The following is a 22,932-nucleotide window of genomic DNA, read 5'->3' as shown; positions in this document are numbered from 1 at the left end:
AAACATCAGAAAATATCAAATGAAGACATTTTACAAAATACCCGATATTCTTCAAAAGTCTCAATGCATAAATTCAAGTACATAAATTCAAGTAAACACTAAAAGGCTGTCACGGATTGAAGATGTGACTAAGTTGACTAGATGAAACTTGGTACCTACGGTTGGATCCTGGAACAAACAAAAAAATAAAAACAGGCATTAGCGGAAACAATAATAAAATACAAATAAAGTCTATAGCTTAGGTAATAAAATTGTACCAATGCTAATTTATTTTAGTTTTGACAAACATACTAATGATAAATGAAAGTTATGAACATTAGTAGAAACTAGGTGAAAGTACATAGGAATCTTCTCTATTCTCTATGAAATTTTACGTACACTAAAACTATTTCAGTACAAGCAAAAATTAAAAAAATTAAAATTTAAACAAGAAAGTAGTCCATAGATGCTGTGGGTTGCATTGTGTTTCTTAAAAGATGTGTTCAAGTCCTAAACCCATTACCTCAGAATGTGACCTTATTTGGAAATAAGGTCCTTGCAGATGTAATTAAGTAAGATGAAGTCCATATGGGCCTTTAACCCAATACAGCTGGTGTCCTTTTAAGAAGACTCACAGACACACAAGGGAAAAGGGCCCTATGATGACAGAGGCAGAGATTCGAGTGCTGTAGCTGCAAACCAAAAAAACCCAGGACTGCAGAGCTCCAGTGGAATCTAGGAAGAAGAATGGTCCTCCTCTACTGGTTTCAGAGGAAGCACAGCTCTGTAGACACTTGAATTTTGGACTTTGTGGCCTCCAGAATTGTGAGACTGTTTTCTGTTGCTTTAAGCCACCCAGTTTGCAGTATTTGGTTACATTAGAAAACTAATACAATAGAGAATTACAGTTAACTTCTATCTACTTTTTTTATGAGTTTGAGCTATTCAGGCCTCTTTTTTTTATTGATCTTACTTTAGAAACAACAATTCTGTTTCCTTGAATTTTTAAAGAGGCTACATAAAGATATATTTCCAGTAAAAACTGTAAACTCCAAGATGTCCTGAAGATGGTGGCTGCTCAAAGAACATTTATGGGACAAAAATTCCATAATTCAAATGTATTGGGGTACAGTCTGTGTTTGATCATTTCTCTGTGATTTAGAAAAAAAATAAACTTAGTGTATATTTCTAAAGATGTTCTTAGTGTTTACATTAATTTATTAAATTCTTTAATATTTCCCAGGAAGTTTAAATCTTGTAAGCCAGGTCTTTTATTGTAAATTCTATACTGAAATTGCATATGCCAATAGTCGTCATTTAAAATACAAGTTTAAGGTTTGTTATCCATATAAGAAACAAGGCAACATGTCCTTTTTGCTTAGCAATGAATTACACATTTTTATCTGAAGAGTGATACTTATAGCTTCTTATGTCTTATACAATTTGATGTCACCTCTGATGATATATTTCAATCATTCTTTTCTTCTAAACTTTTTCTCAAAAGGGAGATGAATGAAGACTGCTTAATAAATTATTTTTTTTAGCTTTAATCTCAATTTTCAAGAGTAAAATATAAAATGGTAGATTTGATGGTAGAAATCAGATGCTGAAGTGCTTTGTGGATAGAAATGATTATTAGACCATTATCCTAACTCTACTCAGGATTATTATTATTATTATTATTATTATTATTATTATTATTTGCTATTGCAAAAAAGACAAAATTATTTGTTTAAAACAAATCATCAGAGTTGACGTTACATTGTACAAGACGGATTATATACTCAGATAAATGGGCAGACGAAAAGAAAACACAAGATGCATATGAACGGGCTGGGATATTTGGTCTACTTTTGAAACACTATTTCAAAGCCTGATAAATTCAGCTCTAAATTGTTTCATCTGTCATTTTTATTTTTCCATGTAGGGCTTTTTATCATCATAGATTTCAGGTGGTACATTACTGGCATACTCGTGTTACATTAGGTAAAATCTCAGCATGGTTCTGGAATGGCAACTGGGAATGTCATTCCATTTTTCCAAATTAATTTCATATAATACCAGGCATCTACAGGGGTAGCTAACAAAGCTTAGATTTCCATTACCTCAAACCTTCCTACTCCCTAAAAATCATGACTATTTTTAAAACTATCAGGAATAAAAAGTATTCTAAAATTCTCTATACAAACTTGACTCTGGTGACTCATTGGTTAAATCATATGCTTTCACTGTTTATTTTTCTCTTAAAATTTTAGAGTAAACTTCATGTAAAAAAGAAGTAATTTGGGCCAGCTGAGTGGCTCAGTTGGTTAAGAGCTCACTCAAGAGTTTGAGCTCTGAGCAACAGTGGTTCAATTCTCGACCTGAGCTGAGCAGCCGCTGAACTGCCAACCGGTGGCAGGATGGCTCAGCTTAAAAAAAAAAGAAAAAAAGAAGTAATTTCAGAGGGGAAGTGTTGGCTTATTTAGAGATAGCCTGCAACCTCTCCCATGCCTCAATTCTTAACCTTCCAAATCCTGCTCAAGCATCGCTCTTATTGTGCCAACCTGTACGTTGACTCTGATAGTGCTAATGGTATAGGTTGGCTCAGTGTCTCTGACCAGCTGCCAGGCCTCTGCGGGCAGATTCAATGTCCTATTTGTCTTTGCAATCCTGGTTGGCACAGAGAGGACATCAAATAAAGTCACAATTCCATCTTAAAATTGGACGTCAAGTAGATAACATATGATCATGGATATGAAAGCACAGAACACTGAAAAGACAGGCACAGTGCCACTCTTAGAACATGCTGGAAAAGCTGCTTATAGTTGGCACCCAGGGGACTGAGGCCTTTTCATTAGAGGGTTTTTCAGGTGATGCTCCTTTTCACAGACACAGAACATCTTTTCTTAAAAGCAAGCCATCATATAAATTCCTTAAAATGTAAATTTCTTTAGGAGTTTTTGCAATATATATATATATATATATATATATATATATATATATATATATATATGTTTGGACACACATGTGTGTATACAGTATAATATATTGTTAGTGTATATTTTTCTTAATAAATTTCTTATGACCAATGAACTCTTGGGAAACACTAGTGTGTCTCCCCCCCCCCCAAATAAAATGGGAAATGCTGAGCCAGGGTTTAAAATAAAGCTATCAACCTTTCTTTTGGGTACATAAATGTGTATCTTAAAGTGCTTTCTAGTTCTGTAGGTTTGAAAACATATTTTTCTGGATTAAAAGGGAGTTTGAAGAGCAAAGTATCTACAAAGACAACTTTGGTACAAAATCTTCAATTAGGGGATAGGACTTAAATCACCCTGAAGAATTATGGAAGAAAGAATAAATTCCCAACCTCTTGGACTTTTACTCAAATTTATTTTATTTTTTTAAATTTCTTTTAAAGATTTTTATTGGGGAATTGGAACAACACTGGGGAATTGGGGGAAGGGGAACAGACAAGTTGCTGTCGTTTTTTTTGTTCTTCAGTCTAGTTGTGGAGGACGTTGCTTCACTGGCCCATATTGGTATTATCATTGCACTCTTCCTGGGTGAGGCAGTCTCTCACCAGCCATTGCACGGCCGCTCACAGTGGCTCACGGCAGCTCAAGAAAGCTGACTCCTGCTGCTGGCCAACCCCACTGCAGCCTGCGCCTTTGCTGGCAACTCGTGGCAGCCTAGCTCCAGATTGAGCTGTTGTTCACCATCTTAGCTGTAGAGGGCGCAGGGTCACTGGCCTTCATGTGGGATCCAAACCAGGGCCCTGCGGCTCAGAGCTGGCATCCCAAGCCAACTCCTAAACAACGTGCCACTCGGCCAGCCCAGAAGTTCCATATTTCTTGCAGTGGGCAAAATAACAATGTTTAAATTTCTTGTCACCGGTGAAAACAAAGTGTACATTTGCTTAGTTGTCAAATAAATGAGTGAATGAATGACTGAAGAACAAAGAGGTTTTTTTCAGATTGGAAAAGGTAAATACAATGGAAAGACATGGGAAATAAAAGTAATAATAAAACGTACCATTCATTGTTTTCCTCTTTAGCTAAAAAAAAAAAAAATTGGGGCTGGGGGACTGTGATTAGGAATACCAAGTTTTTAATTAATTATTATTAATTGATTATTAATTAAAATTCTGTTGCTAATCAACTTATCTCTAGTACCTGTTTTTCAGGCTGTAACATAGCTATCCCTTATATATTTTATATCAGTGCAACATCATGAGTTTCTTAAGAAATAGAAATATAGGATTTATAGATTTCAAAAAGTCCAAAGACTCAAGTAATTTACATCTAAAGTGACACAAGAATATACATACACACACTTAAAAAAATTGAACTAAGAAATAACTAAAAATTATACATATACATACTCATGCACTGACACATACACATATAGCCATATACCCATCTTACCCATTATAATATTCTTCCCTGCCAAGTAGTGCTAGAGGAAATATCTTTCTGCTCTCAAAAGATGAAATATGCTGTAGTAAAGACAAGCACTGAACACATAAATCTTTCAGAAATTTTGAAACGTCTTGTCTTTAGCATTTCCAAGCAAAAAACCTAAACATAAAATCCTCTCTAAGACTAAATTAAAGTATATGTAAATTGAACATATGTAAATACTCAATATAAATTGAATATATGTAAATTGAAGTCTAATTTGCATACATGTACATTATAGCTGCCTATGTGACAGCATTTTGGTCAATGTCCTTCAGTAACTTTATTGACACTGACTGAATCCTGTATATCCTACAGGACCTTTCTCATACACTAGACTGCCCCTATAAAAGTGTGGTTGACAAGTGCTATGCAGTTTTCAGTGCATTGATCTTCTAAATAAGAAGAAACTATGCCATGGTGTAAATTCTACTACAAAGGACTGTATGAGAGAGCTAAGTATATTAATTTTAAATTTATGCATTATAAAATGCAGTCTAAGGTATAAGTTGAGGGATGAGACCTAAGCACAGGGGTATTTGAAAAGAGGAGTGGCAGGAACTATGGGTACAAAGGATGTAGGGAATTAGTTTTGGTGATGGGAGGATGCAACGGATTTTTTTTCTGGTTGCTCTTCTATTCTCAAGGATTAATGGAATCATGTCAACAGCTGAGAGTGAGAGAGGTATTTGTAGATTCTTAACAGAGAAAAGAAGTTGCAAAATAATTACTAGGGAATTTTAATAGAATTGTTTGGTTGCACTCTGTATCTATTTGAAATTTGGGATAAAGAAATATAGCTTTTTTCCCAAATTTGACCTTTATCATCTATATCACGTTATTAATAACAATTTCCTTTGTGAAAAGCAGGTCTTTCCAGATTGATTATATCTTATTTAAAGGCAAGATGGATATAGTTCATCGGCCCTTTTCCAGGGTATACTTTAGAGTCCTGGCCAGCAAACATTGTTCTTTGAGGCATTTGTGAAATTTAAGATTGAATAAACTGAATGAAACACTTCAAGAAATGTTTCTAGCACTTCTTTCTTTTCTCCTATAGCTTACTAACATCGATGTTTCTGTGAATTTACCATCATCCATGTACATAACAGAGGGCGAGCTTTGGTTATGCCATGAACACTTGCGTCAACAAAGGAACCCAACAGGCCTCTTCTGAAGACCCCTGAGGTGAGTACAAGTTAGATATGCTTTCTCCTCATCAAACTTGTTCTGGGGCATGAAGTAGCATTCCCGTGGGGATCTGTTTCTAGTTTACTTCCTTTGACTGTTAAAACAGTTCCAAATTCTTTTCTCATCCTCAACAATGTGGCAGAAAAAAACCATAGACTTTGCCCTGGAAATTGAAGAGAACAGCTTCATTTTCTAGATGAGAGAAGTCCCCAAATAAGATTGTTCAATTATGCTAACTAAAGGTTTTAGAAAACACTTGAACTATGGAAATCATAGAATTATTTTCGTGACAATACTTAGGAGGACTAATAATTAGAAACCTTTAGATATAACCTTTATGCCATGAATCTCACAAACTTCATCAGCGGTTTCTCTCTTAACTCTTTCGCTGTGAAGTTCAGATGTATTTTCCTGTGGCTTACACTAGGCTGCCATATTGTGTAACATTTTGTAATAGATTTTTTTGTCATCAATGCCGTTAGGTTCTAATTTATCTATACTTAAATCTAATTGATGCCACTTAGTATGTTTGCAGTATTTTTTGCTAAAATTCAACATAAAGGAAAATTTATTATAATAAAACAAAGGTTTAAAATAAAATTAATGTCATTTATGCACAAAGCAGCTCAACATGTTATTAAATGCATAAAATAGTCAAAAACATCAACTTTTCATTTTTTTGTGGATTTTTGACACATTTTGAAAAGAAAGAATTGAAATCAATTAATGCAGTGAAAGACTTAAGGACTATTTTCCACTTAATTTTACATCAACCAAGGTTGATGTGAAACTAATCCACTCTATGTTTTTAAACTCGTCTGTGAAGATGGCTGGCAGCCATAGAGCAGGTCCTTACTGTTAATGGCCAGAGGGGACCCAGTGTTTTGGCGTGACACTGTGTAGGTAGCCCTCTGTCATGCTAAGCATGCAACCACATGGTACTAAGAAGGAAAAAAATGTGACTTTTAAAAATACAAATATTTCAAATTTACTACTAAAAGTTCAGAAATTAAAAAAATTGTTTTAAAAAATCATGTAAAATTTGATCCCTTAGAGACAAACACATTTAATCTATTGAGATAGAAACTAGTTACCATTATTATTTGGATGAATCAAAATATGTTCACTACATGATTTATAGCTTAAAAAAGTATCTAAATGAATTTTGTTATTTCATTTTGTCTTTTAGCTTCTTTCTGGCTTATTCTCTTTAAATACAGAGGAAGTCGGCAAAATAGTTCATCAAAGATTGTGTTAAATTCAGATGAACTAGAATTGAGTTTGCTCTAAACATGGCTATCTCTCCTATTTACCCTTCCTGATTTTTGGAACTGATTTTCAAGTCCTGCTATTACCATTTTTCTTAACTAGTTCATAAGAAAATCAGTTCTAAACACAAAAGTATGTTAGTAAACACAAGAAGAGGTACATATTTTCTATATTATATATAATACATTCAAAATTCTCCCAGTACTGACTATCTACCATTTACAAATTATTAAACACAGGCAGGTCAACTTCAGCATTTTTTCAAGTCATAATTTTGAGCATTTTTCTATGTTCTAGAGGGACATTCTAGAACAAAATGGACATTGATAATGATTATAGAGGGTACAACCACAGGACATTAGAATCACTTGAGATAACCTGCTTTCCAACTTTTATTTCATTTGAGAAAACTTAAAGCCAGAAAGGTGAATCCACTTGACCAAGCTCATCTGCTTCAGTCAATCCTGAGATTAGAACCTATGACTCCATGACTCCTGGTACTTACAGTCTCCACACAACTCCAGCACTGCTTAAAGTTTACCTCTTGGTTTGATAGAAATAGAAGAATATACTGGTCATTTGGGAAGTTACCACACAAAATCTTACCCACAGAGGTTAGGCCTCACTTGTCCAAGGCTAATTCTCCATGACTGATCTCCCAGGAAGCTGTCCATATCTAAGCCTTCAATGCAATTCAGCTTTTAGAAAACAGCACAGGACCAAGTCATATCAGTCGAAGTAGCAAGACTTAGACCCAGTCCCCGATTGTGTCAGTGGATAGGCTGGTGTTGACCCAGTCATAGAGCATCAGAGCCCCATTGTCCAAACGTTGGGGTTCCCTCCTAGGGACTAATGTGTGGCCTTATTAGATCCCCATGTACTGTCCAAAGAGGATCCTGTAAACCTGCTCTGCCAATAAGGCCAATGAAGCAGTTTCAATATATCCTAATTTCAGTGTGCCATCTATTTCCTCCTGGGACCTTGACGGATATAAATGCCAAACTTTTATATCATTATCTTTATTAAGGAATACTGAGGCCTATCAGTCTTCAGGCAAGACATAAAAATGTTTTGTGTTTGTTCCCTTGTTTGGAAAGTGGGCCGTTCGATGGCTAGATTCTTCAAAATGGCATTCTTAGATAGGCATCTGTCTATTTCTGACTCTCTCCCAGGTACTAGACATTCAGGTTTATGGCTCTTGAGGCATTGGAAAGATTGACTGCATCAGACATAGTCAGGGTATTGGAAAGAAAGACTATGAAGTAGCAATGTCAGTCATCACTAAAAGCGAAATAATGGCTACATATTGATTTTAAATATTGATCCTGCCTATTTTCTGAGTGATTTTATGATATTGATTTAAATTAGTTTCACAAAACACAATATAAATTTTAAAGGTCTTCATTGTGCATTGTCCAGAGAACCTAGCCTGTTGGGACTTCTACTCTGTTCTTCCATTGTGGGGACAAAAGTCCAATTTTCTGAGGCGAATCATCTTTAACTAAGATTTTAAATGTGAAGGTTGCACCAAAATGATTTTCAAAAATCACAATTCCCATCTAATCTAAAATAATTTTAAATATACCCAAGAAATTAACATTATACTTTTCTTATGATCTTATTGTTCTTTAAAGCTTTTCCTTATTTTATAATTAATTCTTAAAAAATGTTACTTTGGATTGAATGGAAAGATCCTTTGAGGTGAATCATATTACCTGTTAGACATATTTAAAATAATCAAAACTAACTATAACATAGATATAATACTGGAGCCATGGCTCAATAGTAGTTTATATTTAAAATACATGTTATTGTAGCATCCTAGAATCTCAATGTTTAGTTTCCTAGTAAACAGCCTCTAGGAGAGGCCTTTTCAGGTGTCATCTACCACTCAACATATGTTTCTTATCTATAGCTCATGCCAGGGCTATAAAGAGGAACAAAATACAGTCCCCTCTTCTTAAAGTACTCCAAGTCTAAATGAGGAAGAGAGGTGTGGGGAGCTACAGCTGGTGTTCTAAGAGCCACAGGAGCAGCTGTCTGGATCTAGACATGCCTGGGGAGATGACATAGAACACACTCATAGAAGACAAAACAATTGACCTGTCCTAGAAGATGACGTTAATCTCAAGAATGAAGAAGACACCAATTTGAATTATTCTTCACAGAAAGCTGTATCAACAGAGCTATTTATGGATGTAATGGCCTAAATAGCACAAAAAGTCATTTTTCTCATCCTGGAGGGAAAATGATGTAGAAATTGTTGGCTGATAGATCTTTTTTGGTCATATGTCTCCTAGACAGTTTAATTTCTGCAGCCCAGCTTAATTTAGAGGTATAAATAAAATAGAGCTTAGGAGATGATTTTCAGAGACTGAAACCAACTCTCTTCATAATATATGAGACACCTATTTACACTGAAAACTGCAAAACAGTGCACCGAATAGGGTTTTGTATCTGTCTTATTGTGCCTTGGCCTTTTCCCTACCCTACCCCTGCCCCCCCATTTACTTCCAAAATTGCCAACAGAGACATTTAAATACGAAAGAGAAAATAATTCTAGGAGATAATATGCTTAGATATTAAAAAGTCTTTGCTGAGTATACTCTACCTAGAACTGAAAGTGAATGTCCCCATCTGGGCAGACCACTCCCTGTGCCACCCCTGGCACCCCACTATACACCAGGCTAAAAGTGAATTCATAGATTTTTAATATTTATCATCTAAAGTTATAGCATAAAGTCTATACAGCACTGTGTCATGTTCGACATACTTAGATTTTATTGATATCTATGGAAATTTATTACATTTTTTGAAATGCTCACTTTTTATGAACCTGAAGTTCATTCCATAACCCTATCAATCATTCATTTCTATCCAAGGGATGAGAAGTTGTAAATACAGCACCATGCAAAATGGAAACCATGCATGTGCTCACATAAAGTAACAAAGAAGCACAAAAACAAAATAAAAAATAATAATGACACTCAAAAACTTCTCAAAAAGAACAATACTAAATTGAGTCCACTCAATTTCAATCATGAAATTTAAAAATCCAAAGAGAACCATGACTAAACACAACAAACGACTATTAGCATAAAGAGACATAAGTGCATAAGAATGCAGTGTGTCTCCTGGCAACGTGGGCATGGATGGTGGGCCCAAACCCTGCAGGCAATCCACCCCAAGTGTTTCAATCACTCACTTGCTGTGAAACCCATTCTTAAAAACTTCTTTAAGATGATGAGTTTAAAACTCTCTGTTTATTGTCAAATCCAACATTCAAAACAGAAAGCAGAAAAACTTTGAAATATGTAATATTAATTGCATTTGCATCTCAGTGGTGTTATTTCTTAGAATGGGGGGTAATGCATTCTATCTTAGAGCTCAACGTCTTCAAAGTCATTAACTACCCTGGCGGTAAGCCTGAGTGTGGCTCGGGGTTAATTTTCACTGCCAGAATTATTTTTTATAATTATTTATTATATTATAATTTATGATTTTGTGTTTCAAACTTTATCATACCTGGGATGCCTACTAGACTCTTGTTTGGACAGATTTAAGTGAGTAATTCCTAAGAATTACAGGCCTACAACATAAAACAACAAATGTCCATGCAAAACAATGTACCGCTTTGGGTACAAAATTACTGACATAATCAGACCGCCAGAGAGGTTAAAATCCCATCTCCTATAATTCTGTAGGGAGAGATTTTAAAATAACCTAAAAGGGCAAGACTATCCACATTAGTTTTTTTTGAAATTCTGGGGACCTGCTGCCAGGAAAATGACTTTAAATGAGGTTTTTGTGTTGGCTTTGTTTTTTAAACATATTTAAGCAATTACTATGTATCAGTCACTGTATCAGGTTTTAGGGGTACAGCTAGATTTTGTTTGTGGTGTTATATTTTTTGCTTTGTCTTTAAGGTAGTATCTGAGATAGCCATATCCTTCAAAATGGTGTCCTTAGACAACCAGAAGAATATACCACTATTTATCTGTCTTTCTGTCTATTTGAGTATCATGTACCCATCCCAAAGTTACTAGACAGTCATGCTTCTGATTTTTAGGGGTCTTTGTAAAGGTAAGTAAATCAGATGTTCACCTTATAAAGTCAGTGGAAAGGGCAGCTATAGAACTGTTATTTTTGGTTATGGCTGAAAACTAAAAAATGGCTGCACATTGATTTTAGATATCAATTTGCCTTTTATTCTGAATAGCTTTTTTCCCCCAAAAAATAGTTCTGGGAAATTAATATGTAATATTACATTAATATGGAAGGCCATTATTCTGCATCATTTACACCTCCTAGCACACTGCTAGGTACAGAACAGGTGATTAATAACTGCAGGCTGATGAATTTGTTCGCATAATTAATTCTTTATACAGTTGTCTATAGTCAGTTCTATAGTTGTGTATGCAGGTAGCCTATCCTCACCTTTATTACCTCTGACAAATGTGACCTTTTTTGCATTGTCTCATTAGATGAATGAAAATTAACACCCAGAGAAGCATTATGGGACAAATACTACTTACAGGAAAAGTCTTTAACTTTTATTACCCTTCTCCCACCCCACTAATCAACTTAATTCACACATTCAAATAACTGAAGACTTAGAAATGATTTTCAGAGATGTAATCCAAAAAAAGCAGTTTAGAAGATAATATGCTTCAATACAAAAATGTCCTTATTAAGCCTGTAATAGCTTTTTCAGAACATAAAGATGAAAAGGAAAGTTAATTTACATATTTCTAATGTTTATTAAAGGTCACGTTAAGACCATTCTGAACAGATGTAGCTGTGTTTTAGAAGTTGACTTTTTTGAAATCTATTCCATTTTTTCATTGTCATTTATGATCTTAGCCCTATTACATTTAATAACACTAACAATTGCCATCAGCAACTTTAATTCAACAGATGATAAACTTGAGAGCTTTTGCAGTTGTTACAGAGCAAAAAATGTAATGGGAATAATGTACATGCTCATATAAAATAATACAGAATCACACATACATGCGCTTGCGTGCACACACACAAACAGATTATTAAAAATAATGCTGGAGAGGGCCGGCCGAATGGCATGTTGGTTAGGAGTTGGCTTGGGATGCCAGCTCTGAGCAGCAGGGCCCCGCTTCGGATCCCACATTAGGGCCAGTGACGCTGTGCTCTCTACAACTAAGATGGTGAGCAACAGCTTGACCTAGAGCTGGGCTGCCATGAGTAGCCGGTGATGGCATAGGCTGCAGTGAGGCTGGCCAGCAGTGGGTGTGAGGTTTTGTTAGCTGCCATGAGCCACCGTGAGCGGCCGTCCAATGGTTGGCAAGTGACTGCCTCACCCAGGAAGAGCAGAATGATAATACCAACATGGGCCAGTGAAGCGATGTCCTCCACAACTAGACTGAAGAACAAAAGGACAACAACTTGTCTGTTCCCCTTTCCCAATTCCCTAATAAAATCTTTAAAAATAAATAAATAAAATAATAAATAAATAAATAAATACATACATACATACATACATACATACATACATAAATAATGCTGGAGAGCTGAGCACACGGCATCCGGGACCACAGTGCACAGTGTCCGCAGCTGCCCAAAGCAGCCGTGGTCCTGCCTCATCTCTCCCAAAGGATAAGGAGGGAACCCCACTGATGTTGGAAATGCGCTTTAGGAAATGAGTGGCCTGAAATTCTTGGCTGCCCTGTTTCACCTACCTTTCTGGGTTAGCAGTCAGGTATATTTTTTAATGTTCTCAGCTATTTAGTACTTTGTTGGAAGAACAAGGTGACATCTAGCCTAATATTCTTAATAAGTATCCTCATGCGAGGAATTCAGAGTATACCGGACAGAATCATCTAGAAAGGCAGATGAAGTTGAATACAGATGATAATCATCACAAATATGAGAGCACAGATGTTGCTGAAACCCTCTAGAAGGTGAAAATTCTTTGCTGGGTTATGACAGGACCTCGAAACCTGGAACAAACGGCCAAATATGTCAGAGCGACATGGACCAGGGCCTTATAATAAAGCATTTTTTTATGAGCACAGAGGAAAATAAAGACTTCCCTGCTGTGAGATTAAACACCGAAGAAGACAGAAACCAATTATATTGGAAAACAGTTCAAGCCTTTCAGTATATTCATGACCATTGTCTAGATTGTGGTGATTGGTTTATGAAAGCCAATGAGAATATACATGTCGCACTAGACGACTTGAGATGTCTGCTTGTCAACGATGACCCTGAAGCATTACCTAAAGCAGCGCTTTGTGAATGGAGGAGCAGGGGATGAACTGAGCAAAGAAGCCTTGAGATTTGTTCCTGTGATTAAAGCCAGTACCTATACTCCTCTTCCTCCTCAGAAGACAGCACTGGGAAGATGCATGGAAATCCGAAACACAGAATCAGATTCCAGGGATACCACTGGAAAAGAAACTCTTCATCCCCTCTTGCCAAAATGCCACCTAACCTACGGTTCTCTACCCAGAACCTTTGGTACTGGAAATGTAACTGTTCTCTTCCTGTAGAGGGTCCCAGTTGCCCCTCTGATCTTGCAGTTTCCTTTCACTATGCTCATGCTGCAGCTGTGTATGAGTTAGAATACTTCAGTTATCATCTTCATCCATATGGTTATTTACACAGATATCAACCTGCCTTTCCTGAGAATCTACTACAAGGAATAATAAGTCAAGCAAACAAACATGAAGATCCAAAAGCAAACTTAAGAAGTCCTTGAAAGAGGGGCTGGCCGATTAGTGCTTTGGTTAAGAGTTGGCTTGGGACGCCAGCTCTGAGCAGCAGGGCCCCAGTTCGTATCCCACATGTGGGCCAGTGACGCTGCACCCTCTACAGTTAAGATGGTGAACAACAGCTCAACCTGAAGCTGAGCTGCCATGAGTCACCGGCAATGGCGTAGGCTACAGTCCCTGCTGCAGTGGGCTGCCATGAGCTACAGTGAGCAGCTGGCAGGCAGTGTGAGCAGCCGGCAGCTGGCATGAGCTGCCATGAGAAGCCATGAGTGGCTGTCCAATGACCGGTGAGCGACTGCTTCACCCGAGAAGAGCGTAATGATAACACCAACATGGGCCAGTGAAGCGACGTCCTCCACAACTAGACTGAAGAACCAAAGGACAGCAACATGTCTGTTCCCCTTCCCCGATTCTCCAATAAAATCTTTAAAAAAAAAAAAAGTCCTTGAAAGAAACCCATAAAACAGCAAAGGTAGAGTGTCTAATGGACACTGATAAAGGATCTCTGCATCTTTGAAGAGAACACTGGGGTTCCAGGGAGCAATTCTTTCTAAGTGAACATTCCATGTTAGAAATCCTTTGAACAGTGGTCAAATGAGAGATTTTGTTGCCTGTTTCTGACAAGAAGTTTAGTGTCACTGAGGACACAAAATTAAACTTACCAAAACTACTCAGCACCATGTTAAGTAAAACATACATAATGCTAAACAGATCCGCCTTAATGAAAATTCTAAAAGGAAACATTTATGTCAGCATAGTTTTGAACTCAAGATGTGTGTTTAAATTGCAATATGACATAAATGAACAGAGCTCAACCCTTACACACGGTTTCTGTCTAATAAAAGTTTAATTGTGATTTTTTTTATAATTAGCAGTGTTTCTTACAGTAAAAAGGTAGAATAGGAATGCCACCTGTCCTAAAAATGCACTAATAAAATCACATTTTGAAATTATCATAGGTCTTGACTATGTTATATACTTGGTCTTAATTAGTGGTTAATTTTTTTTTTATCTGAGCCATCCTGCCACCTGTTGACAGCTCAGTGGCAGCTCAGCTCGGGCCAGGAATTGAACCACTGTTGCTTAGAGCTCATACTGTTGAGCGAGCTCTCAACCAACTGAGCCACTCAGCCGGCCCTTAGTGGTTAATTTTTAATAGAGTGAATAATGTTCACTGAGTCCTTATGGTCTCTTTCCTAATTATGTTTAACATTTCTTGAGTTTCATTCTTTGCTATTAATACCAGGGGTACCAAAAAAATGTATACAAGTAGATACTTTGGTCAATGTTGCTCAAGCAGTAGTTCACCATAATCAGAAGCATCTGGATGCTGATAGTAACCACTTTGAGCACCTCTTGTAATTGCAGAAGTTAAATTTGACTTGTATTCATCTTTTGTTATTGGTATACATTGAGTATTATAATTTTAATATAGTTTTCCTTTCTTAAAATGTCTATACATTTTTTTGGTACCCTCTGTATTTATTTACTCAAATATTAACAGAATTCTATCAATTTTTAAAAACATTTTATCACAAATTTACCCATTAATAGCTATGAGTAACTAATAAATTGTAAATTTAATGCTATTTCTTACATTATTGTCCTCTTAATGCTGTTCTTATATCAGTGCCACTCTCAGAAATTGCTAAATGAAATTTATAATTGACTAATTAGAACTCTTGCCTGCTACATAATTATAGTTCTTTTTATTCTCATTATGTTGAGAAGTGAGAACTTACTTGTGTCTTTCATGTCTTGTATAAAGCAGTTTTGAAACCCTTCCTTTTTAGCATCTGATGTGGCCATTACTTATATTGACAAAATAGTCTGAATGCAGGATTTTGATAAAACTTAACTGAAAATGTTAGAAAATGCTGAGTGCTTCAATCAACTTTTAAAAGACCAAATAATTTGTGAATAATAGACTGAAGTTTGCTGATTTTTAGTATCTTGGAATATTCATTTTGCTAGTGGATAACAAAGTTGGATACTCATTCAAGATGGTCTTCCAAAATAATTCACAAATGTTTTATTCAAAGTTTAGTGATCCTCTGTTTCGAGTTCCTGGTGAAAAAATTAGAATTTCCATTCCCATTGGAGTTAGCAATAGTATCCAAGTACATCATAACAGAATAATTTACAGACTTTCTATAAGATTAACAAGTTTCCAGGTGCTACCGCTGCTACTGATGGGACCCACACTTTGAAAACCACACTGACCTAGTTTATCACTTACCATCCAATACCCTAAGTTCCAGAGGAAATTTTATAATTATAATAATATTAAACTATAAATCAGTGACCAATATTTAATATCTTACAGATATGACAAACGTCATCATCAAATATTCTATGTGGTTATTTCATAGTTGTTTGAATATTATTTTCTCATTCCCTTGAGCCTACCAAGCTTTATTCACACCAGATTTGGGCACTGTTATAAATGGAAGAATCTCCAATTTGATTGACCAGATTTTTTCATGGCTGGCTTTTCTTCTTCATTTAAGTTTTTGGTTCATTAGACTATTTCTTTCTTTGGGAATTTAATGTTCACAGGCCTTTATTTCCATCCTAATTAGCTTCCATTTTCTAGCTACTTTTAATGCTGCCTTCACAAAGTTAATTTGGGTGCTGTTGTTAGTGAGATTAGAATTCATATCACTAACTGATAACTTTTTCATCATGAACTTTAGGTTTTCCTATGAGATTGAAAGTAGTGAGGATAGCTGTCTTAAGAATGATGCCTGCCAGCCTTTAGGATACCTGCCTTAGTTTGAACACTAACATTTTAAACTAATTTTAGATATACAGTCCCTAAAAAATAAAGCTTTTTGGATTCTGTCCTCCTGCCTTTCTCTTTTCTCAAAAAACAAAGCTCACTTGCTTCATCTCTCTACATCTTTATAGCAGGCCTTCCTTTAGAAATAGACAAGGAATCTGGGGGATAAGCTGTAGTTTAGTTTTTGCCAAATGTATTTAAACTATTGATTTAACAATTAAGTTATGCTTAGATATCAAAATTGAAGTAGAAATTTGAGCACAGATTTGTACAAGAAATTTTACTTCTCCTTAGGCAAACCAAATCTAAAACCAGTTTTAGAGTTGAATTATGCTCTATTTCAATTCCTTTACTTCTAGTATTCAGTTTTCAGTTAAATTTAAATAGCTTTTCAGAATCTTGCAAATTAATAATCCATATTAACATATTTTTAGAGGGCAATGAACCTTAGTGTTAAGCAATGTGCTATATGAACTAAACATTTATGTGTTAGATTTTTTTAAAATGCATATGGTAATGGTGCCATGAATGTTTTTAAAAAGAGCCTAATGATTTGCTTATTTTAAGTGAAAAAGTATTTTTTAGAAATGTTTTTAAATGCCTTAGGCTAGTTTTAAATAACAGGTTTAAACCACTGCATAAAATAATTATCATGAAAAAAACAAAAAACAAAAAACCACTACAAGAAAAAAGCCTTTAAGCATATATTAGGTTAAGGCAATCACAAAATAAAAAGTCTAAGAGACATGGGTAAAAATGTTTACACTATAAAATAAGTGTATAAAAATGTGATTTGTGTCCTGGGCTCTCTCTGTATAAGTGACAGGCGCTGGTAGACAATAAAAATAAGTGTTTCAGTTATTCATTTGCAGTGAAATCAAATCTTAAAGATTGTAGGTTTTAAGTTCTCTTATTTCCACAAAACCAAAATGTAAAACAGAAAGCAAATGAACTTCCAAACATGTAATAATAATTTTGTTCACATCTATGGGTAATATTTCTTAGTAGTTGATGATATAATCTAGCTAAAAACTTAGTGTCTTAAAAGTCATTATAATACAATCTCATTTAATTCTGTAAGGAAAGCTGTTACAAGAATCTGCAAAGATAACATAGCACACACCAGTTTTCTGAAATTCTTTGGAAAGAAAACTGGATGTTCTGGACTTGACAAAATGTGAAAAGTCAGAAACATTTACAAATATGTTTATACATTAGACATATTTTAAGCCAATCACTGTCAGGTTTGGGAGAAGGCAATGAGCAAGGTAGACAAGGCCCCATTCCTATACAGAAAGGAGGACAGCTAAACAACCCCTCTGATCAAGTGCTCTAGTGCAATGATAGCCGATGTACAGGTAGAGTAGGAGTCAGCAGTAACCCCTGACCTGAAATAGGAGAAGGAGTGGAGATCCAGGAGGGCTTCTTGAAAGAAGTGACATCTAGGTGAGACTTAAAGGATGAGTAGAAGTGAGCAAGGTGAAGAGGAGAGAGAAGACTGCTTCAAGCAGAGAAAACAGCTTAAGTGAAGACTCCTGGGTCAGAAAGATCATGGGGCCCTGAAGAAATAAAAATTCAATAGTGCTGGAACCTGAACCCTCTAGATTTTGAGAGGCAAGAAATGAACCTGAAAATATAGGTAGAAGATAGGGCATAAAAATGTAGGCTTCATAACATTAAGAATATTTACATAAGGACGACAAAATGCCTTTGTGATATGTGTTTTACAGGGATCAGTCTCTAAAGGATGGGCTGGAGGAACGCAAAAGCAGTAGGCGTATGGCTTGGAGAAGTTATGGCAGTGAAGATGGAATAATGTAAATGAGACTGACGTATATTTAGAAGATAGAATTGTTGAGGTCTGGTGAGAGATTGGATGTGAATAATGAGGAGTAAGAGAGAGTGAGGGGGTCAGGATTCCAGGTTTCTGATTTAGGCAACTGGGGGCATGGTCGTGTCATTCACTAAGAAAGGGAACGTGAAGGAAAGAACAGTTTACATTTTGCACATGGATAAGTTTGGGGCATGTGAGTTGGAGATCCCTGTGAGCCTTCCAAGGAGAGACATCCAGTAAGAGCTGGAGCTCAGCAGAGGAGCCTGGGATGGAGGTGGACATCTGGGTATCATCAGATTACAGATTATAATTATCATTTTATACATAGTATATATTTACATACCAGGTTGGACAATTAGTTCGCGAACTCATCCTAGAAAAAGTGCTACATCTCTCATTGCTGAATATCACTACAGTCACCTTCGAAATACTCCCCTTGGGAAGCTATGCACCAACACCAGTGCCTAGTTCACCCTTCAAAGCAATTATAGATCTCTTTTTCTGGAATGGCCATGAGAGCTGTTGTCATATTACTCTTAATGCCCTGAATGTCATCAAAATGTCTTCCTTCCAACATTTCCTTTATCTTCAGGTAAAGAAAGAAGTCATTGGGGACCAGACCAGGTGGGTAAGGAGGGTGTCCCAATACAGTTATTTGCTTACTGCCTAAAAACTTCTTCACGGACAGTGCCGTGTGAGCTGGTACATTGTCGTGATGCAAGAGCCATGAATTGTTGGCGATTCAGGTCATCTAACTTTTTTATGCAGCCTTTTCAGCACTTCCAAATAGTAAACTTGGTTAACTGTTTGTCCAGTGTGTACAAATTCATAACAAATAATCCCTCTGATATCAAAAAAAAAAGGTGAGCAACCTTGTTGCAACCAATTCGCGAACTTAATTGTCAGGCCTCGTGTACAGAGCATACCAAAAAAAGTATACACGTTATAAGAAGGGAAAACTGTATTAAAATTGTAATACTCAATATATACCAGTAACAAAAGATGAATACAAGTCACATTTTTCTCCTGCAATTACAAGAGGTGCTCAAAGTGGTTACCGTCAGCATCCAGACACTTCTGATGACAGCAAACTACTGCTTGAGCAATGTTTTCCAAGTGTCCAATTATACACATTTTTTTGGCACCGCCGGTATATCAGAAATCTTAGGTGTGGGTAATGTCTCCCAGAAGAATGTGAGAAGATGACTGACATATGAGCACCCCTGAGGAGAAAGATGGTCCTGTGCCTTCGCCCAGGTCTTCTAAGAAGCAAAGCCAAAGCCAAGCTCCATGGTAACATTTTGGTGGAGGGGTGTGGGGGCACCACAGCAAAGCAATAACCATAAGAGAAGAACAGGTAAGAAGTAGGAAAGGCAGGAAGTAGACACACAGGCAGGAAGTTACCTGGTTGGTCACAGCCTCACAAGAAAATGCAGCCTGGTGTTTTGTCATGCAATGTCCAGAAGAGGCCCTGTGTAAATGTGCTTTTGAAATAGTCAATCAGGCAGGGAAAGGCATGAAGTTCATCTTCTAGCTCCTTCTCATTTCCTACCTCTCATTAATCACTCAGCATCCCAGTGTATTAACTTCCCTGCATTTCTTAGTTGTACTAGCCTGCCCTCCCAGTCAGCCACCGAGAGGAAGCCAAAGCCACTGTGGCTCTGTTGTTCTCAAGTCTCAGTGTTAGATTCCTATTTCTCTGTCCCCCACAGGCACAGTGGGAGCTTTGCCAAAGCCCAGCCCACCGAGGTGGGGGAGGGGTGCAGAGGCAGACAGCAGTGTCAGGAGTTGTGGCCCTGGTGTCAGGGGCTAGAGTTTTGCAAATGATGAAATGACGTGTGTCTCTGGGGGCTCTGTAGCTAGGAGTCAAGGCAAGCAAGTAGTTCAAAGGCTGAGACATTTTTCAAAACACAGAACAAATCTTTGAAAGTGCAAAGTGAAAGTGGGTCTGGTGCATCCTGTGAGGAACACACAGGAGTCACTCCAGCTGGAGTTTTCACAAAAGAAAGTGCCTTTCTTCGGTCTGAACAAGATTACGTTCTGGTCAAATTTTCAAAGTCTGGTCACTTACAACTATAGATGTAGAAATTATTAGATCCATTTTTAAAATTCTTTCCTTCATTTCAATTCTTTTCCTTTGGTAACAAATCTATTATTCAAACCTCAGTTTTCTCTCACATTTTTTTCCTCATATCTATCCCTTTCTTATTCAGATTATAGTCCCACATTCAGTGTCTATGTCTTTGGCCTAAAATAGAGGAACAACATCCTAACTGGTCTCTGTACCTCCAGCCCCTGACCTGCTCTTACGTATCATTATCCGTCTTATTACCAAGTCAATAATTTCATTTCATCAAATGTCTGAGCCTCAGTTAAAGCAGAGGCATTGGATGGCTCTACAAATAGAGTATTTATAATTCTAATATAGCACTGAAAATAGCCAAACTTTAAGTACAATTAGTTGTAAGCATTTGTGTCTTTCTATTTATCTGTCAGTCTTCCATAAAACATGGTACATTTTTTGAAGTTGGAGGATGATTCGGTGGGCCTCCATTCACTTATAAGGCCACAAGGAAATTAAATGGAAAGAGACTTCCTTAAATACTGGTGTATGGCAGGTAGCAATTAAGTTCTAAATTAGCTATTGGAACTGTGGTCAGACCTGACATTGTTTTGCTTATCCTTTTGTTTCCTGGACCTGATCAAGAGGAATATAATGTCAGTCCTGTTCCTGTATTTTTCATAAATGCAATAGCCATGTGTTTCGATTATGGAAACTTGCTGTGGACACAAGTAACAGTGATGATTGACTGAAACAACATTTTCATTGAATGAAAAATTCTTTGCCATGTCTCTTCCTGCTTTGTATTTTTGCAGGATCTTAACTGAGATTTGAAACTCTTCTCCAAACTCACAGAATATGTACGGTAAACAATAAGATGTTTTCTGATCATATTTTCTGATTTCCCATCTGCACCTGCAAAACATCAATTATTTTCTGAAAGGAAAAGGGAACGCATTTGCAAGGTTAATTTCCTGTGGGAAAAGTGAGGTTTTCAGAACAATTGAATGTTTTTTATTTTTCTTTAATGTATAACTTGTGATTTAATTTTTATTCACATTGTATATTCGTATTTGCATGATAAAGAGATAATATGTCATTTTGAAACACCTTTTTATCATCTGAATTGCTGAAGGAAGAATACTAAGGAGTGAAATAGAGTAAGAATTTTTAAATCTCGTATTGGACCAACTTCCCTAATCCTCCAATATTCAACATTAATTAGCAGTAACGGACAACCATCTTCCTTGTAGAAGGTTTGGAATGACTATTTTACCACAATTTTCAGAGTTTCACGACATCTAAATGATGTCATCGCATCCTTTTTTTTTTTTTTTTAATCGGCATCACCTCTGTAATGGAAGTTTGAGCCTTTGATGAAGAGAGTGATCAGCAGAATTTTCTCTTAACAGAATCAGCATTAGCTTGGCTGGCATGTGATCTGAAATCTCTCCTCCCACTTTGGACCCAGCGGTTTTGTCCAAGGTGCTGCCAGGCATGTGACAAACCACTGGTCAGAAGAAATGAAGGCTTTTTAGCAGGGTAAGGATAACATCCCTTCCAAAAATGATAGGACAACTATAAAGCTCCAAAAACATCTTTTTTCCCTTGCCAGCCAGTCGATTTGCAAAATATTTCTGAGGATGTTTTGAAGAGGTTTGCTTTGTGGTATAATAAGCAGTGGCCTTGTTACAAGAAAAGAAAAGAGGGTCCTTGGCTTCACACAGGAAATAATTCAAACATGAGCCAATATAGAGTTCAAAGTAAAAGTAAGTTTACTTAGCAGCGAGTAAGAAAACAAAGAACCCCATAGACAGAGTGGCGGTCTCCAATCGCTAGTGGAAGAGAGACCCCTCCATCCCCTGGGCTAGGGTTTATATGTGTTTTTTGCTTCCATGGAAAATTCACTGGTATGGGGGAAAGGAGGATAGAAGAACAATGGTGAGTGTATCTTTAACTTCAGTAAGATGCAAGACCAAGGGCAGGTTGGTTTTTAACTCGTGTAAAGCACAGCCTGTGTTTTCTTTCCGTGGGCTTAGCTACAAGGAGGGTCCTAATGGAATCTAGTCTTCCGGAGAGATGGCTCTACGCCATTGACGAGCGTCGGCCTGAGTGCTAAGCCTTGGAGCACGGAGGCAGCAGGAATCCAACCTCCTGGTTCCTTCTTCTGCAAAAAGAGTCCTCATGTCCCCTCCCTGTATTAACCTGGCACATGCCAAGCCTTTGTTCCTCGTTTTTAATTATGCTGAGGGAAGTGAGTCAACATGGAAAACTCCTCTACCATTATGGGGGGCAGTTCCCACGTGCCAGACCTCTGCCAAGTACTTTACACATACTCCCGTCTCATGTGATTCCACATAGAAGGTTGAGAAAGGTAGATTCACTGTATCTTTTTTTTTGAGAAGGACACTGAGTCATGCTCTCTTAAGAGAGTCAAGTCACATACCAAAGATTAAAATGTAGGACTACTTCAGGTTTCTCGAGAGTAACAGTGAAAGACAGACAACAGTGGAGGGACAGCGTTCAAAATTTGGCAGGAAAAATATTTCTTACTTCAAGTATGAGCCAAAAACTATGAACCAAGCCAGAGCAAAATAAGGATATTCTAAAAAAAATAAATAAAA

General features: G+C 36.8%; 1 pseudogene; it reads left to right on the top strand.

The window, feature by feature from the left end:
- Positions 1-12,532: 12,532 nt before the first annotated feature.
- Positions 12,533-13,617, top strand: LOC109377941 (glycoprotein-N-acetylgalactosamine 3-beta-galactosyltransferase 1 pseudogene; annotated as a pseudogene).
- The last annotated feature ends 9,315 nt before the right edge of the window (positions 13,618-22,932 follow it).

This window comes from Hipposideros armiger, unplaced genomic scaffold (assembly GCF_001890085.2).
Source record: "Hipposideros armiger isolate ML-2016 unplaced genomic scaffold, ASM189008v1 scaffold_1645, whole genome shotgun sequence".
Classification (NCBI taxonomy): Eukaryota; Metazoa; Chordata; class Mammalia; order Chiroptera; family Hipposideridae; genus Hipposideros; species Hipposideros armiger.
This window is presented reverse-complemented; position numbering and strand designations above follow the sequence as displayed.